We start from the raw sequence: 17,346 nt of genomic DNA on the forward strand, positions 1-17,346 counted from the left end.
TCATTCATTGTTGCACTATTCTCTCTACCCTCCTCCCAGTTTGTTCTTGTCCAAATGCCACAGTGCTTGATAATTGCTTTTAAAATTAGTTTATTCTGCGCCCATGCTGGGGCTCGGTGGTACTAGCCATGGGGGCTGTTGCCCACGACCCGACCCAAGTGAGGGGACCTCTGGGCTCCAGCCACAGAGGCTCCACGTTGTTGCGGCAGTGCGTGCTCAGCAGAGGGCAGCTGGGGCAGCGGGACTCATCCATGGTTTTTCAAGAATCTTTGTCCTCTTAATGTTGAGCCTCAATCAATACTGAAGACCAGTAGTCAACTATTTAACTGTTCAGGTATAGATAAACTGTGTGCTGTGGAGGGCATGGCAGCCCATTTGACTAGGTCTTGGCATGCCTCTGGGCTCATCACACTGCTTCCCCCATTGCTGCCATCTTGGTTGTTGCAGTACAGCTTCTTACCAATAGGCCACAGAGTTTCCTCATTTTTCAGGGCAGAAGACTGTTTTGTAGGACTGGTGGTTTCAAGTCCACTTTAATTGAGAACTTCAGTGCAATTCCAAGCAAACCCAGGGTGTAGCTTCTCCCTGAGATGTCTGAGATACAACGTCTAGGTCCAGATTTGACCTTTGGTGATGCAGGAATCCAGCTGGTATCTATTTGTTCTTATGACAGTCCAGGGGATATCCAGTATTATCCTCCAGCACCCAACTCAAAGGCATCAATTTTTCGTCATTCTTGTTCACTGTCTGCCTCTCAGATGAGAAGCAAGTGAGATACACAGGTGATGACATCATTATTTCTTACCAGCCTGCCTTCACAGCAACTGCAACAGTGTTCTGGGTCTTGCTTGTTCTGTTACTACATGCAACAGCGAAGTCCATATTGTTTTGCACTGCTAAGCGAAGGCTGAGTGTGTCTTCAGAGGTTCGAATCCACCAGCTACTCCTGGGGGACTCCAGCCTGGCTTGTGGTCAGACAATGGAGGCATCCAGCAGCCGTGGCGTCCTGCACAGAGTGCTCCTCATCACTTGCGCAGGGACACCTGCACGGCTTCCAAGCACAGGCTGAAGCACTGCAGGCCAAAGGCTCTGCGCACCCATATGTCCACTCGTCAGGGGACACCTCACCCTCTTCTTAATCGAGTTATTTGTGTTTTCTCTTTGTTTTTCTTTTGTTAAGTTTGCCAGTGGTTTATCAATTTTATTGACCCTTTTGAAAAACCAGCTTGTGGATTTTATTGATAGTTTCAACTGTTTTCATCTCACTGATTTCAGTTCTTGTCTTTATAATTTCCTCTCCTTTAGAGGCTGTGGGGTTAGATTATTGTCCTTTTCCTATTTGATGGAGGTGTTGAGCTAGAGCAATGATTTTGCTTCTTTTTTCCTTTTTAATGTGTTTGCCTATTGCTATGAATGACCTCCTTAGGACTGCCTTAGCTATATCCCAGAGGTTTTGATATGTTGTATTTTCATTTTCTTTGAGGAATTTTTATTTCATTCTTTATTTCCTCTATAATCCAATCATTTGTGTTCTAGCTGGGTATTATTTAGCCTTTCAGCTCGAACAGGTACCACAGGGAAGTCAGGAAGTGCTGATTTTGTTTATAATATGGGTGATTTTATAAGCTTTATCTAATTTCTGGTTTTATAGTATTGTGGTATGAGAAGATACTTTCTATTATTTCAGTGCTTTTTAATTTGTTGAGGCTTGCTTTGTGTCCTAATATCTGATCAAGTCTGGAGAATGTACCACGTGCACTTGAGAAGAAAGTTAATTGAGTTTTAGTTGGGTGCAGTACCTTCATACATCCACGAGGTCAAGTTGGCTGATTGTGTAGTTGAGATCTTCTGCATCTTTGTTAAGTTTCCTTTGAGTTGACCTATCCTTTGGTAAGAGTGGTGTGTTAAAGTCCCCTACCATTATTGTAGTGCAGTCTATTTCTTTTTCAGTACTGTTAATAGTTCTTTTATGCATTTTCCAGGTCTATTATTTGGTACATAGATGTTGACCAAGGTTATGTTTTCTTGATCTATGGTGCCTTTACTCATTATATTATGTACTTCTTTATCTTTTATGGTGCTTTTCATCGTGAAGTCTCTTTTATCAGAGATTAGTATTGTCACTCCTGCTTTTTTGTGGATGCCATTTGATTGTTTTTTGTTTTTTTCAGCCTTTGATTTTGAGTTTGTCTTTCTCCTCATTTCTTAGATGTCTCTTATAGGCAACATAGTGATGAGCTTTGTTTTTTCATCCATTCTGCTATTCTTTTTCCTCTTAATTGGTGCCTTTAGTCCAGTCGCATTGTGATTATTGATAGGCCAGTTTTTATTGCTACCATTTTGCTGTATTTCTTTTCTGTTGTTTCTGGTTATATGTATGTTTTTTGTGGTTATATGAGCAAAATGCTCATTGGAGGGGTGACCCCCCCCCCGTAACCCCTGACTTGCCGGTGGTCCCTGTTCCAGCTGAAAGGCTTGTCGCTGTAGAAGAGCCGAGAGGAGGTGAGGCAGATGCTGCACATCCTGAACCTGGAGGACAAGCGGGACTCTCGAAGCAGGTTCCTGAGCGGTGGCATGAGACGCAAGCTGTCCATCGGCATCGCCCTCATCGCAGGCTCCAAGGTACAGGGCCCCATGCTCAGACAGAGCCACAGGCCCTCGGGAAGCTCGGAGTGGGGCAGTCTGGTCTCCTCCTCCTAGAGCTGGGCCACACCATGCCCCCAGGTGCTGATGCTGGACGAGCCCACCTCAGGCATGGACGCCACCACCCGGAGGGCCATCTGGGACCTGCTCCAGCAGCAGAAGAGCGATCGCACCATCTTGCTGACCACCCACTTCATGGACGAGGCAGACCTGCTGGGGGACCGCATCGCCATCATCGCCCAGGGGGAGCTGCAGTGCTGCGGGTCCTCTCTGTTCCTCAAAGAGAAATATGGTGAGGTTAGGATCCAGGGCAACTGTGGTCAACACATGAGCCCTTGTGCCACTGTAGTTAAAGCGTTAGGTGGCTGAGAGACTGGCAGTTCAAATCACCAATTGCTTCAGGGAGAAACGTGAGACAGGCTGCTTCTCACAGATTGCAGTTGTGGAAGCCCTGGGGCAAGCCTGAAGGGGCTAGGGAGGAAAGCAGAAGAAAAAGCAGAAAAGAATCCCAGGGAGATGGAGTCAAAGACCTGAGGTTGAGTTCCTGTTCTGCCAGCTTCCTAACTCTACAGTCAAATCAGTTTCTCCTTTCTTAGATCCTAGAGGAACTCTTGTATGTACATTACGCATTGGTCTGCTAACCAAAAGGTCAACAATTGAAATCAGCTAGTTTCTCTGTAGGAGAAAAATATTGTCTCGGTTAGGTAGGAAAAGAGCTGAGAGAAAGAGAAGCTGGTCCCAAGTTAATGAACAGGCCTTTATTAAGTGGTCTCAGAGGCTCACCAGGTGACCCCTCACAGAAGAGACCAGAATGGTGTGCAGGCAGGTAAAATCTGTTTTTTGTTTTGCTTTGTTTTGTTTTTTAATAGGGACTGTAAGACTATTGAAAGAGAATGGTGTTTGCTTGGGAAGTTGGGGGCTGGGGTCCTGTCAGGATGTGATCAGACCCAGGGCCTTATCAGGATCAGGTCATCTAGTAGCCTTAGCAGGATATGGTCAGGCCTCACGAAGGCATGGTCAGATCTGGGAGTAAGGTCTTGGGGGGAGCAGGGAACTGCAATATTCTTCCTCCAGTAAAGACAGGCCACCTCATAAACCCGAAGGAGGCTCGCCATGAGTTGGAATCAGCTGAGGGGAGTGGAGTGTGTTACAGATATCTTTGTTGTTCGTCTTCATTTTCAGGACCTCCCTTCCCTGAGTTACTCATCTCCTAAAAGTAATGTTACCCTTACTATATCCTGTATTCATTTCTCTCAGCATTGCTAAATTCCGTTTCTCATTGACTAACTCATAATAACACTGTACAACAGATTAGATCCACCCCCTAAGATTTCCGAGGCTAATGAGGCTCTAATGCCACAGAAACAGATCGACCCATCTCCCTGCTAGAGTGGTCATGGGTGGAAACTACCAACTTTTTAGTCAGCAGCTGAGTTACTGTAACCATAGCATCCCCAGAGCTCACTTTAAAGCAGCAGCCACAACAAACCCTAAAGCCTTGAGTCAATTCCTACTTGTTGCAACCCTGTAGGACAGAGTAGAGCCACCCACAGTTTCCAGGGCTTCATGAAAGCAGACTGCCTGGCCTTTCAAGGAGCAGCTAGTGGATTGGAACACCTGATCTTTCAGTCAGGAGGTTCCACCAGGTCTCCTTAACCTCCCTGTTCTCACCTTCTATTTGTGAGCATCAGGCCAGGCTCTGGAGCATGGAGGAGCTTTCCGGAATGGTCTTTGTGGTTAACAGTGGCCCGTAGAACTCCCAGCTTCCTTTCAATGGTGCTGTCCCAGTCTAAGCTGCAGGAACCCCAGTACGGCCAGAGCAAAGTCCGCTGGCCTCAAAGCTGTCTCACAGGCTCTGCTTGGTGTTTCAGGTGCAGGGTATTATATCACTTTAGTGTGGAAGCGTCACTGTGACGTGAAGGAGGTCACCCAGCTAGTGTATGAACACATTCCCAGTGCCCTTCTGGAGGCCAGCATTGAAGAAGAACTGACGTTCATACTTCCAAAAAGCAGCATTGACAGGTATGGGATGAGCAGACAGCTGAGCAGCACCACTTCCCCGACACCACGTGCTCACTGTGTGTCTCTGGGTCCCATATGGACCCTTCTTGGAATGTTTCAAACTTTCTCGTGTGTTGTTGCATGTTGCATAGGCCACAGTGAAGTGTCCACACAACCTGGTGTGCAGTGGGAAACCAAACAGTTCACACGAGTCACTTGATTGCTGTGGTCTGGAGCCAAACCCGCAACGTCCCCTCGATTTGCCAAGAAAAGTGAAACCATCAGATGAGTGCCGTGGCGTCCTTGTGGCAGGCTTCCTGGCCTCTCTCTTCTGTCTGCGCTTTTTTCTTTTCTTTCCCCCCGCCCCATCTCTAACAGCTGAGAAATCACTTCTCCTGTCTCAAGCTTGTCTTCCAACATTCAAGCTCCCCCGACTCTACCTTCTCAAGAACTCATTTGTTCCCAGGTCCCCTTTCTTCATCTATGCCCTCAAATTTTCTTGCTGCTGGAGTCTTTTCCAGGGAAAACAGACAATCCAAATTAAAACAAGTCCTGTAGAAACTCTTTTATTGAGATACAAACAGGACAAGACAAACAAAGCATTCTGGAAATGTGGAACCCATCAACAATAGCTCCAACAGACTGACCAATTCATGGCCATGGCTTTCACTTAGCAGATTCTGAGCCCTGTTTATGCGGGGCTGCCTTGGTGGTTGAAAGGCCGTGATTGCACTCTGTACACAATTGCTAATTACAAGCTGTTGGTGGAGGTCTCGCAGCCTGGCTACTGATTGATTAAGGACATCCCCAGGATATTTAAGGCTTTGGGGTATTAACTGAAAAGTCATCAGTTCAAGTCCTCCACCCACACTGAGGGAGAAAATGAGCAGTGTCCCCCTGTAAAGATTTACAGCTTCAGTAACCCCACTGAGAGTAGCCTTGGCTCCAGGACTGCTGGACATCAGTGGGTAGGTAACCCTCCTGGTAGCTGGTATTACAATTGCACTTTTCCTGAAAGCAAAGCTGCATGGCAAGCACAGGACAGGAAGAAACAAAATGATTCTGAGGCCTGGTCAAGAATTGTAAAGGGATTAAAGCTTTGCCACAAAGCTCAGCCTTCCACAAGCCAAGCATGTCAGAGTCTAAGCTCCAATATAGTTCTCTCCTTAGCACCCAACAGACTCAGACAGCTCCCTCAGCCCTACTCCCTTTACCGCTGTTGAAAATTCCCTAAGTGCTCAAGCCTCAATATGTTCCAGAAAGCACCCCAAGTCACAGAGGTGGGACAAAGATAGGTCTCTCCTTGGTGCTTTTTGCCCTTAAGAATCTGATCCTGGACCACTTGCTATTTAATACCAGACATTGCTTCTTCTTCCAGTCAGTTGGCCAGGTAGCAAGAAGGGTAATTAAACAAAGAGTGGGAATTCTCTATCCAACAATATCATTAATATCACATGCAAGTGAAATCTTGCTAAAAGTATCCAAAACCAACTAGAATAGTAGTACATCAACAGAGAACAACCAGAAATACAAGCTGGGTTTAGAAGAGGCTGTGGCACTAGGAATATCATTGCCCTATCAGAAAGCATAGAATATCAGAATGATAGCTATTTGTGTTTTATTGACTATGCAAGGGCATTTGACTGTGTGGACAAATTTTGGCTAACATTGAGAAGAATGGCAATCCCAGAACACTTGACTGTGTTAATGTAAAACTTAGACCTAGATGAATATCTTCAGCACTATTTTGCTTGCATGTGATATTGATATTTTTCAATAGTTTCCACATTGTGTTGGATCACCTTCCAACAGAATATAAACAAATAGGGACCTCTTTAAACTGTTGACCAGACAGCTGTCCTCCAAATTTCCTGGCATAGGCTGATGAGCACATCCAAGACTGCATCTGCTAATTGAAACAAGTCAATTGGTATCCCATTGATTTCTGTAGCCTTATTTTTTTCCAATGCCTTCTATGCAGCCTCAGCTTCCTCATTCATTGCCATTGGCTCCTGCTTCTATGATACTCCTGAAATTTCTCGGTGTCAGACAGTTCTTTTTGTTACAGTGACTCTGTATTCCCTCTAACCTCTTTTGCTTCTTCCTGGATCATTCAACATATTGCCCAAAGCATTTATCAGTAGTGCAACTTGAGGCTTAAATTTGTTGTTGTTTTCCACAGGTGTTTGTTTTTAATTGCTTTCCTTACAAAGTTCATATACACTGTGTTTCACACTATTCTTCACTCACATTGTGTTTCATACAATCATTCTCATGCATTAGGTTTTATAAAGTTAATCACCATTGGACCTTGCCCATCATTACCTTGTCTTTTCACCCAGGTCCTTCCCATTAACTCTCCCCCCTCCCCAAACTGTATAACCCTGTGGTTTTGTCCCTACCCATCCTCAGTCCTCCCATCCTTAAGTTCTCATACATTTTCTACTAGTTACTGGAGTTTGGGTTGTTTTGTTTTGTTTTGTTTTGTTTTAGTTCTCTTAGCTTAAATGCAGAACAGATCCATTTGGGCCTGAGGGCCACAGGTCCGAGGGCCAAGAAAAACCTATCTACACACCAGTTCTACAGGACACATCACCTTCACTTAGGAAACATTACCACTAAACTTAAGAGATACAGCATAAGAAACTATCAGCAGCTGATGTGTTTGAAATCACAGAAGCTGGGGAGCTCTGGTGGCCTAGTGGCAAGAAGCTGCACTGCAATCCCAGAGGAACACGGTTCGAATCCACCAGATGCTTTGCCGGAGAAGGAGGCGCAATATCCTCCTGTACCAGTCAGATCTGATTTGACGGTACACGCACACAAAATAATAAAAATAAAAATAAAGAAATCACAGAAGCCAAGGAAGCTTCAGATATAAGCTGTCAGATCAAGGGCTGGACAATGGGAGATAGATGTTGAAGGGAGTGGGTAGAAGTGATGGGTATCCTGGTGAATGGTGGAGCAGGGAAATAAGTGGGTAAAGACACATGTGGGTAAAGGCAGGTTAACTCCACAATAAGGGATATATCTTTCACTTTCCTGTAAAATGCTGGTCTGTCTGATACTTCTCTAAATCTGAACATTCAGATTAAGACAGACTAGGAAGAAGGATTGACCATCCACTTCTGAAATAGCAGGCCTCTGAAAACCCTATGTACAACAGAACACATGAAGAATAACAGAAAGGGAAATTGAGGTAGAGCTTTCAAGTATGGAAATACAAAGGAAGAGGAACAGTTGTAAGCAGACACTAGTGATCGGGACATGGAATGTAAGAACTATGAATGTAGGAAAATTAGATATTGTTAAGGAAGAAATGGAACGCATAAATAATGACATACTAGACATTGGAGAGATGAGTTGGACTGGCATGAGGCATTTTGAGTCAGATGATCATATATTACTCTGGAGATGAAAAGGTGAGGGAAAATGGAGTTGCTTTCATAGTTAAGAAAGTCATTTCTATATCCATCTTGAAGTACAATATTGTGAGTGACAAGATAATATCCATACGCATACAAGGAAGTCCAGTGAATACCACTATCAATCAGATACATGCACCAACAACTAGAGCCAAGGAAGAGGAAATAGAAGATTTTTTTACCAACTTTTACAGTTGGAGATCGATCAAACATGCAATCAAGATGCATTGATAATAATGGGTGACTGGAATGCAAAAGTTGGGAACAGATAAGAAGATTTAGTAGTTGGAAAACATGGACTCGGTGACAGAAATGGAGCTGCAAAGAGAATGATTAAATTTTTCACAATCAATGACTTATTCATTGCAAATACTTTTTTAAGAGACGTAAACTCAGGTTATATACATGGATTTCACCTGATGGTATGCATAGGAATCAGATCGATTACATCTGCGGAAAGAATGCTGGAGAAGCTCAATATCAGCTGTGAAAACTAGCCCTGGAGCTGATTGTGGAACAGACCACCAACTACTCATATGCAAGTTCAAGCTAAAGCTGAGGAAAATTAAACCAAATCGACGGGAACCAAAATATGACTTTGAGTCTATCCCACCTGAATTTCAGAACCATCTCAGAAACAGGTTTGAGGCTTTGAACACTAATGAGCGAAGGCCAGATGAGTTGTGGGAGGATATCAAGGGTATCATCCAGGAAGAGTGCAAACGGTCATTGCAAAGACAGAAGAGGAAGAGAAGACCAAAATGGATGTCAGAAGAGACTCTGAAAATTGCACTGGAGCTCAGAGAAGCCAAAGCAGAAGGAAGAATTCAAGACACTAAAGAGTTGAGTAGAAGATTTCAAAAGGCAGCACAGGATGACAAAGTAAAATATTACAATGAAATGTGCAAGGAGTTGGAGTCAGAAAAGCAAAAGGGCTGAACTCACTTAGCATTTCTTAAGCTCAAGGAACTGAAGAACAAATTCAAACCTCGAGTTGCTATAATCAAGGATGCTTTAGGCAGAATAGTAAATGATCCAGGAAGTATTAAAAAAAGATGGAAAGAATATACTGAGTCACTGTATCGAAAGAAATTGGCAGACACAGAAGAATTTCATGAAACAACATATGAGCAAGAGCCTATGGTGATGAAGGAAGAAGTTCAAGCTGCTTTGAAGGAAATAGCAAAAAATAAGGCCCCAGGAATAGATGGTATACCAATTGACATATTTCAGCTAACAGATACTGCCCTGGACATGGTCATCAAGTTGTGCCAAGAAATCTGGAGATCAACCACTTGGCCAACTGACTGGAAGAGATCTAATTTGTTCCCATCCCAAAGAAGGGTGACCCAGCAGAGTGTGAAAACTATAGAACAATCTCATTGATTTCACATGCAAGCAAGATTCTACTGAAGATTATCAAAAAATGACTGGAACAGCACATCAGCAGAGAACTGCCAGAAATCCAGGCTGGGTTTAGAAGGGGTCATAGTACTAGGGATATTGTTGCTGATGGTAGATGGATCTTAGCTAAAACCAGGGAATACCAGAGGAATGTCTGTGTTTCATTAATTATGCAAAGGCGTTTGACTGTGTTGATCATAACAAACTGTGGCTGACTCTGAGAAGAATGGGAATCCCAGAACACTTGATCGTACTAATGAGAAACCTATACTTGGACCAATAGGCAGTCATCAGAACAGAGCAAGGCAACACTGCATGGTTCAAAATTGAGAAGGGTGTACCTTTTCAACCTGTATGCAGAACAGATTATCCGGGAGGCTGGGCTCTATGAGGAGAAATGTGGGATCAAGATTGGTGGAAGATCTATCAACAATATGCGTTACGCAGATGACACAACCCTGATTGCTGAAACTGAGGACCTGAAGCACTTACTGCAGAGAGTCAAGGACTGCAGCCCCCAATGTGGATTGAGGCGCAGTGTCAAAGGACAAAGATTCTCACCACTGGGCCAATTGGCAGCATCAGGATGGATGGTGAAGAGATTGAGATTGTTTACAGCTTTAGTTTGCTTGGCTCCACAGTCAACACTCTTGGCACCAGTAGCCAGGAAATTAAAAGACGTATTGCCATGGGAACGTCTGCTGTTAGGGACCTCTCCAAAGTACTGAAGAGCAGTGGTGTCTCTCTGGAGACTAAGGGTGTCTGATACAGGCCATGGTCTTTGCAATCACTTGCAATGAGTTGGACAATGACTAAGGAGGATAGAAGGAGAATTGATGCCTTTGAGCTGTGGTGCTGGAAAAGAGTATTGAGGGTACCATGGTCTGCTAGGAAAACAAACAGATTCATCCTGAAAAGGGTTAAACCGGGCAGCTCCTTGGAGGCAAGGATTCTGCAGCTCCATCTAACATACTTTGGACATGTTGTAAGGAGGTACCGGTCCTTGGAGAGGGACACCATCTTTGGTAGGGTGGAGGGATAGTGCAGGAGGGTAAGGCCCTCTATGAGGTGGATTGATTCAGTGACTGGGGTCATCGGGATGGGTGTGTCGGAGACAGTGTGATTGGCACAGGACAGAGCAGAGTTTAGGGCTGTTGTACGTAGGGTCGCTATGAGTCACAAGCGACTCGATGGCACGTAACTATAACAACAACAACAACATATATATTCATATATATAATGCTTATGACATAGCCACAAAAGGGCGATTTTGGTATAAGGCCACTATTATAAAAAGTTTTAAAAAAGGTTTGCACACAGAAGTAATTGTGAAGGATTAACAGGGTAGGGAGAAAGGAGTAAAAATTCATTTTAAAAACTATGTATGTGTAGAAAAAATTTGGAGTAAAATGTTCTGAGATGTTAAAGAAATCATGAACTCACACCAAAAAATAGACTACAGTAGAATGTCGATGTAACTTTTTGTAGACTGGAAAAAAATTCATGACTTGATTTACTGTGAATTTATTATAGTCTGGAACAGAACCTACAGTATCTCCATGGTCTTAACAGCTGACCAGTCAGCAGCCTGACTTAACCCACCATGCTGTCAGAGAATCATAAGAATGATCCAAAGGCAAAAATGTTGCCATCTGGCCGGGTCCATACTCCTCAAGTACCACTACTGAAGCCTGTGACTTCTAGCCAAGCTCAATCCTTTTGACTAATACTGGAGCACTTAACTGTTTACCTCATTTGGGAACTCTAGGCACAAAACACAGTTAAAATGTTTAAATAAAGAAAACCAGAACTGCCTTTGGCAAATCGGAGGCCAAGTGATAACCTTGACAACAGTACATGGATGGAGGACACGAGGTAAAATGTGAAGTAGGTTAAGAAATGCCTTGCTGTGAGAAAAAAAGAGACAGTGTGTTTAGATCACATTTTGATGAAGCCACTACTGGAATAACACCCCAACAAGCCAGGATTCATTCAAGTAAGAACCCTGAAGTATGAAGGAGGGAAGCTTCAAAGCTTGCCAACTGTGAGGAGGCCATGTCTTTCTGCATTTGCACAGCTTTCAATGTACTGCGTTGGAGGTGGCCTGTGTCTGTCTGGTGCATCCTGAGTTGGTCCAGGCTGGCCTGACCAGTCCTGTCTCAGTGGTGTCCTGCTCAGAACTGTCCTCCAGAGTAGTTGGATAATCTACCCAAATTAACACACATAAAATGGCATTTGATGGCCTTTGGCATTTAGTGAGCACTCCAGGAGCTGCAAGAGTGGCATCCACTTCCTAAACAACATGCCTCTGGAAACTCTGAACTTTGAGAAAGGATAGTTAGAGAAAGGCCTCAGATCTTTTGTTCATAGAGTCGCTATGAGTCATGCTCAACTCGACATCACAACACAGCAACAACAACCAGGAGTTGTGCTGCCAACCCAAAGGCACATGGTTCAAATCCACCAGCTGCTCCTCAGGAAAATGATGGGCAGTTTACTCTCATGTGATTTTCTGCCTCTGAAAGCCCACTGGAGGTTCAGTTTTGAATGTCCAACTCGACAGCACAAAACAACAACAACCGAAACAGTATAGCAATCTAATTCTACTTAAATAATACCCTAAAACCTGCTCGAAAAACAAACTTGGAAGCAGGAGTGGCATCCACTTCCTCCAGAAACCCTATGAACTTGGAGAAATAATGAAAGTTATACAGGTGTTCAGGTCTTTTGTTCATTGGGTCGCTATAAGTCGCCTATGACTCGATAGCACTTAAAACAGCAACAAGAACAAAACCTGAAAAGCTTCAGTCTATATGTGCAAGAAACCTGTCCAAGAAGGAAAACTCAAATATTTTCCACCAGAAAGGTTAATGGGAGAAAGTGAGAAGACTGCACCCTGCCAAAGGTAGAGAACTTGTGAGATCTGGAAAACCAAGGCAGTGGCTGACGTCGAATTCCCAGTGTCTCCCGTTCAGGGACACCAACTCTTCAGCTGTTACAGACCCAGCTCCAGGCAGAGCACTGCAGGAAAGCCGGTATCACAATAAAGCGAGTCACTTTTTTTAAATGTGCCAGTGCATAGAAAAATTATATTGACACTATAAGCTATTAAGAGTGCATTATGGAAAAGTCTGAAATACTGTGAAGGTGAGCAAAATGTGAACCAGAGACACAAAGTGAGTGTGTGCTGTGGGGAAAATGGAGTCAGTAGACTTGTTGGACAGAGGGTTTTCATAACCTTCAACTTGTTAAAAACACATGTGTTGTCTATGAGATGCAATAAAGTGAGTCACAAATCAATAACATGAAATGTGTATATTTGCTTTGCATCTTGACTGGACAGAGTTTGCATTTATTCCTCACTGGACCTCTCTGAAGTGAACACCCTTGCTGTTCAAGGGCAGCCAAGCTCCCCAGGTTACACTTAGTTGGGGGGAAGATTCCCCAGTCCTCTTTCAGAAGTGAGCCTGTGTTCTCCTTCCAGGTTTGAAGCTCTCTTTTCTGATCTGGAGGAAAAGCAAGAGAACCTGGGCATCTCCAGTTTTGGGGTCTCTGTGACCAGCATGGAGGAGGTCTTCATTCGGTAAGCAAGCCTGAACTGTGGACACTAAGGGATCCTAAATGCCAACCACGTGTCCAATGTGAGTCATTTCTGCAGATCCTCCCTGAAGGAAAGGTCTTCAGCAGTGAGGATGGGGGTGGGGGGAGATTTGGATCATGGAGTGATGCTGAATATGATGTCATTCACTAATCAATCTCAGTGTCACAAAGTGAGAGGGACACAGGATCACGTCTAAGAAGGCTTTGGCCAATGAGGCCCTGCAGGTGACCTGGCAAGGGTGGAGTGGGTAAATCAGTAAGTTGTTTTATCCAGTCTAGCAGTGTTGTTGTCATTAGGAGCTGTTGAGTTGTCTCAAACTGACAGCAGCCCTGTGCACAACCAAACCCTGCTGGCCCAGCACCATCCTCACCATCTGCACTGGGACCGAGTCCAGTGCTGCAGCCACTGCAGGTAAACCTTGGCCATATCCAAGTTCAGTTGCAGACCACTACAATAAAGTCAGGGTCAAAACGAAACAAGTCATCTTAGCTGTGTGTGTGGTTCCCCAGCTTCAAAAAAAAGAAAAAAAAAAAACTATGCTGACAATATGCTGTAGTATATGAAGTCCCAATAGCGTGACAAAGGTTTAAATATTGCAAGGATGACCCAGATGAGACCCAAAGACATGAAATGAGCATGTGCAGTTGGAAAATACGGCGCTAACAGACTTGCTCACCTCAAGGTTGCCACAAGCCTTCAGTTCCTTAAAAACAAACAAATGAGAAGAGTGACATCTACAAAGCACAGTAAAATGAGGCGTGCTTGAAGACTTTAATGAGGATTATTTGTGATATGTTCAGACATAGAGCTCTCATTTTACACCTCTACTGGAGTTTGTTTGTTTGTTTGTTTGTTTGTTTGTTTGTTTGTTTGTTTTTTGGAAGCAGATCAGTGAGCCTTCCTTCATAGTCCCTCCTGGTCTGGAAGCTCTGCTGAAACATGTTGAGCATCACCCAACACACATTTACAACCCTAAGGCAAATCTAGGTAGCTCACATGGCCTAATGGTAAGGAGTTATGCTGTCAACCAAAAGGCATGCGGTTTGAATCCACCAACTGCTCTGCTGGAGAGAGATGACCAGTCTCCTCCCATATGATTTACTGCCTCTGAAAACCCACTAGAGGGTCAGCTGTGGATCAGTTTTAGCACTACAGTACACAGCAACAACTGGGTTGACGTTATCCTAGGCGAGGCAGCTCCCCTTCCCCTCATTATCCATTATTCTTTTTCAGTTTTTCATTCCTTAAATCCAAGTGCATATAACTTGTTTTGAGATTCTTGCAGATTTGTATTTGCTTGTGTCTTTGTTCAGGGTTAATAAGATAGTAGAATACATCACAGATGCCCAGTTCAATAACTTTTCCATGATATATTCCAAACCTGTGGTTAACATTCCTGATGAAGAGGACAACAGTTACGAGGAAAAGATGTTGTCAGTGTCCAGGAGCCTGCCAGTCCAGCCCAACACAGGGGTGAGCCGCTTACCACAGTGTGCCGGGTAGGAAGTGCACTTTATTCTCAGAGCCGTGCTATATTTCTCTCAAGCAGCATGTTTCCTAACAGTTCACAGGGCCTGAGTAGCATGAGAAGAGCCATGGTGGCACAGTGGTTAAAGAGCTTGGCTGCTAATGGAAAGGTCCTCAGTTCACACCCACTAGTCTCTCTGTAGGAGGAGGGCTGGCCTGCTCCTGGGAAGGTTTTTAGCCCTTGAAACCACACAGGCCAGTGGTGCTCAGCATCACTGCGAGACAGGTTGGCTTTGGTTGTTAAAGCAAATGTGTATGTTTCAAGCTTAAAAGACTAGCTCTGGATCACAGTGGAGGGTTCTGGGCAAGATGAGAGACAAATGTGGAACAAAATTCAGTATCATAAAAATGAGCAGGTTTGCTGGTCTTGTGGAGACTGGTGGAACACCTGAGGTCATGGTCCTCAGTCACCTTTTGAGCCCAGAACCAAATTCATGCCTTGACTCTGACAGCAGACAAATACCCCCAGGGGGTCAGCTCAGTCCTTAGAGCAATCAGTCATGTGAGATCAGATACTGGGAGGGCAAAAAGGCATAGAAGGGTGAATGGAAATAAGACTCACAGAGAGGAAGCAAGAAGAGTGTTACTACACTATAAGGACTTTGAATTAACATCATAAAGCAAAATCTATGTGAATTACTTAATGGAAAAACCAATTCACTCTATAAACTTTCATTCCATTCATAATTTTCATTGTAGTTCCCTCTTCTCTGCCAACAATTCTATGCCATGTTCCTGAAAAGGGCAACTTATACTATGCGCAACTGGATGACGCTGCTGTCAATAGAAGTCTTGGTGCCGATGGGCATCCTAATATTCAGCCTCATGTCTTTCAATCTCGAGATCCTGAGCATAGCAGGCATCCCACTGGAGTTGACGCTGAATATCCACAGTGAAACCACCGTTCCATCCTCCATTTCTGAGAACACCAGCCTGGGGCCAGGCCTCTCAAAGCGCTTTGCAGACATGCTGGTGGCTGAGTTCCAGATCCCAATGGAGGTCACAGGTAAGTACCAGACACTGACAGAAAATGGCCCAAGATACTGACCTCCCATTGCCTTGCACACTGCCTGTGTCCTCCAACCCTTGCAGCTTGGCATGAGTAACATCATTCAGACTTCAGCATAATAACAACATAGCATCTAGAGATGAGACCATGAAAGGCTGGCAGACCCCAAGCCCATGGGTCAGATATTAGCTGGAGGCTCCTCCTGATTCACAAACTCAAGAGCAGCAAGTCTGATGACAAGTTGCTGGCTCCAAACCAAAGGTCAGAAGGTGAAAAGCCAGGTGCAGAATCCAGATGAAGCAAACGCCAAGAGAGCTTTGCCAAGTGTGCATATATAGTCAATGTAGGCCACACTCGCAAGGAAACTCATTCAGCTGATTGGCTGCTTAGAGCAATCCCATTAGGGATATGGTTTCTTTCTATGAAGTCTCGTCAAGGAAATATTCACACTCCTTGAGAAATGATCACATCCTAACTGTCAAACCTACAAATCATAGGCACACAAGTTAGTGTGCAGTCTTAACTGTCAGAAAGGCTCACTGTTAGGGTTTATAATGACTGCTGTTAGTGTTAGCTTTCTGTGGTTGCTATAACGAATCACCCTCGAAATGGTGACCAAAGAGGACACAAATTCATAATTTTATTATATCATTTTACTAGAGTGTAATGATAGTCTTGAGGCCAGTTGAAGACCAATCTTGAGGCAGTACGGCTAGTTCCCTCTGGAGGTTCCAGTATCTGGTGGCCACATCATTCCAATCTCTGCTTCATAATCATACTACCTTCTCTTCTGTCATTCTGTTTCCTTCTGCCTCCATCTTCTGAGACATTTGTGATGACATGTAGGACCAACCTAATGAGTACATTATGCCAGAGCATATCAAGAGAATGGCCACATCACAACACATACAGAGAAACACATACAGCCAAGCTGCTCCCTGACCTGAGCTGTCACAGAGGGCCAGGGAAGCTTCTGGAGTAAACATAGTCTGATTTGAGGCCTGTAGTCTGAGTGGACATCAACTCATAGAAGGAGGCAGTAAACTTAAGAGACTTGCAGGCAGCAAATATTCAAGAGTTCTAGGAGACTACAGCGTGCACTGGGATTAGTGGAGGAGGAGTCAGATGGGCAGTGGCAACGATTGACCTGTAACTGGGCTCTGTTAGCCAGAATCTCACCCTAAAGGATGTGAAGTCACCAGAACCTGATCAGTGGGGTGCTGCACAGTCAGATGTGGCCTTTCAAACCACAGCAGGGAGCTTTGGGTGGCAAAGGGTCCAGGCAAAGATACCTGAGTGGTAAGAGGAAAGAGAGGTCTGTTGTTAAATGCCATCAGATTGACTCCAGCCCACAGCAGCCTTGTGCACAGCATAACAAAACCCTGGCCGTGCCTGTGCCATCCTCACAATCTGGTCTGTGGCTGCCATCGCTGTGTCGGTCCACCTCACAGAGGGTTTTTCTCTTTCACTGATGCTCTGCTTTTCCAAGCACTATGTCCTTCTCCAAGGTTGGTTCCTCCTGACAACATGCCCGAAGTGTGGGAGACGAAGTCTTCTAATCCTCATGTCTAAGGAGTGTTCCAGCTGCACTCCTTCCAAGACACGTGTGCTTGTTCTCCTGGCAGTCCACAGTATTATACACAGTATTCTCGACCACCACAATTCCAAGACAGACTCCTCTTGTTGTTGTTGTTGTGTAACATATAGTCAGAACTGACCCATAGCTGACCCTCCTG

General features: G+C 44.4%; 1 pseudogene; it reads left to right on the forward strand.

The window, feature by feature from the left end:
• LOC102876896 overlaps positions 1 to 17,346 on the forward strand; it is a 165,462-nt pseudogene that overhangs the window by 115,806 nt on the left and 32,310 nt on the right.

The sequence above is a fragment of the Elephantulus edwardii genome, unplaced genomic scaffold, assembly GCF_000299155.1.
Source record: "Elephantulus edwardii isolate Elephantulus edwardi_28Jun2011 unplaced genomic scaffold, EleEdw1.0 scaffold00132, whole genome shotgun sequence".
NCBI lineage: Eukaryota > Metazoa > Chordata > Mammalia > Macroscelidea > Macroscelididae > Elephantulus > Elephantulus edwardii.